Source organism: Coregonus clupeaformis, chromosome 1, assembly GCF_020615455.1.
Source record: "Coregonus clupeaformis isolate EN_2021a chromosome 1, ASM2061545v1, whole genome shotgun sequence".
Classification (NCBI taxonomy): domain Eukaryota; kingdom Metazoa; phylum Chordata; class Actinopteri; order Salmoniformes; family Salmonidae; genus Coregonus; species Coregonus clupeaformis.
In genome coordinates, this window is record NC_059192.1 from 45,696,425 (window position 1) to 45,700,617 (window position 4,193).

At 42.3% G+C, this 4,193-nt stretch overlaps 1 long non-coding RNA gene across 1 annotated transcript; it reads left to right on the forward strand.

Moving 5' to 3' along the window:
* The first annotated feature begins 2,359 nt into the window (after positions 1-2,359).
* Positions 2,360-3,728, forward strand: LOC121582717. Its single transcript, XR_006003395.2, has 4 exons — positions 2,360-2,695; positions 2,816-2,859; positions 2,988-3,096; positions 3,643-3,728. It is a non-coding gene; the product is annotated as an uncharacterized LOC121582717 (long non-coding RNA).
* The last annotated feature ends 465 nt before the right edge of the window (positions 3,729-4,193 follow it).

Below are 4,193 nucleotides of genomic sequence, written 5' to 3' on the forward strand. Positions count from 1 at the left end.
GAGATCCTCAGACCCCTTGTGAGACCATATGCTGGTGCGGTTGGCCCTGGGTTCCTCCTAATGCAAGACAATGCTAGACCTCATGTGGCTGGAGTGTGTCAGCAGTTCCTGCAAGAGGAAGGCATTGATGCTATGGACTGGCCCGCCCGTTCCCCAGACCTGAATCCAATTGAGCACATCTGGGACATCATGTCTCGCTCCATCCACCAACGCCACGTTGCACCACAGACTGTCCAGGAGTTGGCGGATGCTTTAGTCCAGGTCTGGGAGGAGATCCCTCAGGAGACCATCCGCCACCTCATCAGGAGCATGCCCAGGCGTTGTAGGGAGGTCATACAGGCACGTGGAGGCCACACACACTACTGAGCCTCATTTTGACTTGTTTTAAGGACATTACATCAAAGTTGGATCAGCCTGTAGTGTGGTTTTCCACTTTAATTTTGAGGGTGACTCCAAATCCAGACCTCCATGGGTTGATACATTTGATTTCCATTGATAATTTTTGTGTGATTTTGTTGTCAGCACATTCAACTATGTAAAGAAAAAAGTATTTAATACGATTATTTCATTCATTCAGATCTAGGATGTGTTATTTTAGCGTTCTCTTAATTTTTTTGAGCAGTGTATATGCAATGAATGAAAGAGATGGCTGTACAAGCACCCTCTTTCCACTAGATGTCTCTGAACATCTTTGAATTATCTGCCATTGGTTCTGTTGGTGGCTACTGTTAGTAGCTGCCCACTGGCCACAGACGTCAATTGAATGTCTATTCCACGTTGGTTCAACGTAATTTCATAGAAATGATGTGGAAACAATGTTGAATCAACCAGTGTGTGCCCAGTGGGTTATTGCAACAGTGTAACTATCGATAGACATTGAGTAGACCTGTTAGCTACATCACACCAGGATTCCTTGTGTTCCTTCTGGTACAGGAACAATCTATCTCTGGATCCTCTTTGGTAGGGGGTTGTGGGTTTTGACCCCACCACTTTCAGCAACACTACACAGAGACATCGGTACCTGTAACAAAGAAATACATACATTTCTATAGAAAGCTGGTATTTTCTTCATATATAACCAAAACTGTGAGCTTATAGTAAATTAAGGATGGATGACAGGACATTCAGTGACACAGATTGACTACTACTATCCTGGCACATTGCTGAAGAGTTTAGATATTAGATATACACCTCTGGTTAAATCATTCAGTGAACTAAGTTCAGACTTTCATTTGCCAAAGTCTGATTTATTTAGCTATTTACAGCTAAGAGACTATTTACTGAAACACCCCAACTGGGTAAAAATGAAGAGTGAGCCCACTAACCATAGAAACACACCTAATCAATACTCAGAGAAGGGCAACTAGTAGTAAACAAATAACAAAACTATTCTAATCTATTGCTGTCATGACACAGAACAATGCTCTGCAAACTAAGTGCAAGTGGGAATCTGAACTTGGGGAGAACATTGAAAATGAAACTTGGGAGGAAGTCTGTAGGAATGCTCATACCATTACACACTCAACAATATGGAAAGAATATCAATGGAAAATAATTAGTAGGTACTTTCTAACTCCAGACAAAATGGTGAACATAAGACCAGAAACAACCAGTGAATGCTGGAGAAAATGTGGGGAATTGTTCGCAAACTACCTACATATTTTTTGGTCTTGTACTAGAATAATAACATTCTGGAATTATGTTTTTGACTTTGTAAACAATGTATTCAAATTCTGTTTCCACTACCTATAATGAATTGATGTGCTTTAAATCTATGCTTGAAAAATAATAAAAATATAAGTATAAAAAATATATATATACAGCTATGGGTTGCTCTGAGTGCTAGGGCATCCCTATACCCTGGTTCTGGTACGTTGTGGTTCGTACTGAAGTCGGGGGAGTGGGACCTAATGTTCATCAAATAAAATAAAATCAAATAAAATGTTATTTGCCACATGCGCCGAATACAACAAGTGTAGACATTACCGTGAAATGCTTACTTCCAGCCCTTAACCAACAATGCATTTATTTTTTAATAAAAAAGTAAAATAAAACAACAACAACAAAAAAGTGTTGAGAATAAAAGAGCAGAAGTAAAATAAAATAACAGTAGGGAGGCTATATACAGTGGGGTACCGGTGCAGAGTCAATGTGCGGGGGCACCGGCTAGTTGAAGTAGTTGAGGTAGTTGAGGTAATATGTACATGTGGGTAGAGTTAAAGTGACTAGCATAAATAATTAACAGAGTAGCAGCAGCGTAAAAAGATGGGGTGGGGGTGTGTGGGCAGTGCAAATAGTCTGGGTAGCCATGATTAGCTGTTCAGGAGTCTTATGGCTTGTGGGTTGAAGCTGTTGAGAAGCCTTTTGGACCTAGACTTGGTGCTCCGGTACCGCTTGCCGTGCGGTAGCAGAGAGAACAGTCTATGTTACACTTGCTAATGTACTAGTCTGCTGCTGTGTATCTGACTGTGTGTGTGCTAGCGTTCTGTGGAAGGGTGTGTTTACCTACTGTTGGGGGGCTTCCCTGGCGACATCTGACTGCAGCATGACTGACTCTGCACATTGGAGGCACAGTGCTCCATCGCTAGCTAGGCCTGTCGCTAGCTCCTACCTGGACAGCTTCAGCTTAGTGTCTGCACAGCCTGACACTATCTTTTTCAACGTCCGCTCACCCAGAATGGAAACAAGGACTCAAGTCAGTCTCTCTCTATCCACTTCTCTCAGACAGTTTCCTTATAACAAGAACAGAACTGAAAGCATTCTTCTAATTCTAATTTTCTCTCTTTCCAATGACTGTGTGAAACCCTTTCCTCAGGCTGGTGTTATGCTGCTCTCCTCTGGTTGTGAAGTGAACTTCAGGTATGTGAAAAAAATGGTGGATTGCAAAATTAGAAAGTAGTGAAAGCAGACATACAGAACAGGCATACCTCCTCTCTCACCCCTTTCCTGCTTGTGCTCTAAGCTGCTCCTCTCCTGCATGATCCTAGCATGGGTACGCCATTTCTTGAGGAGCTCTTGGTCTCTAAGGGACAAAGAAGGGCAGGGGCCATACAAAGCACAGTGAGGATTCAAGTACCCCATAAACAGTGATCTAAGGTCAGTTGAATCTTGTTTAGGTTATGATTGGGGATAAACTGCTCTTAGATCTTGATGCATTTCTTTACCTACCCCTTATTGGCATTGTCATTGGCTTTTGCGGATCAAAATATTGATCCCTCCCTTTCTGGGATTTCATCAAACACCAATTTGACACAATACACCCCTGCTTTCTGAAACTGCAAGGAGAGGGAAAATTCTCTCGCACCTGTGGTATTACATAGTTGGCAGGCAACTATATACTGTATGTCAGTGGAGGCTGGTGGGAAGAGCTATAGAAGGACGGGCTCATTGTAATGGCTGGAATGGAATAAATGGAATGGTATCAAACACATCAAACATGGAAAACACTTGTTTGACTCTGTTTCATTTATGCCATTCCAGCCATTACAATGAGCCCATCCTCCTATACCTTCTCCCACCAGCCTCCACTGCTGTATGTAATTCACATGATCCTAAAGGCCACAAAAGCAGTAGGGAGATAATTCTGCTTGGGATCTGTAAAATCAAACAGTAATAACTTACTTCCTACTTTGTTCATTGCAGCCAGTCTTCTCTCCTCTGACCTCTTCCAGTACTGCATGTCAAACGGAGGGAGCTCTGGAAATATATTTCTGCTGGTAATATCTTTCTTTCTAACAAATAAATGAATCGAAAGAAAATGTTTTATTTTTATTGCTCTCATTAGGACCGTGTCCCTGCAGAGCCTGGAAGATTTTATCGCTAGGCCTTCTCCTCAAAGACTGTCATAAAAATACTCTTACACTGTCCATGCTGTATTTTCCATCTCAAACCTATTAGTCTACAATGGTCTAGAACTCTCATTTTCTTCACTGCATTGAATTCCCCAGAGAAAGCATCCTGCAGTACCATATTGCTTTCACCTATCATTGCTTGCCTCGCAAACCATAATGTCCACTGCGCTGAGCATAGTGGTCAATCTGGTTAACCAGTTCAGGAGAGGACACTAAACTACTGAGTTCCCCCCTAGATCTGCAGTTACCAGACGCCTGTCATTTCTCCCATAACTTTACAAGAGACGATTAACCTTTTTGACCTTTTAATGACGGGCAGGGGGTGTGTCAGCCCTCTGCTGC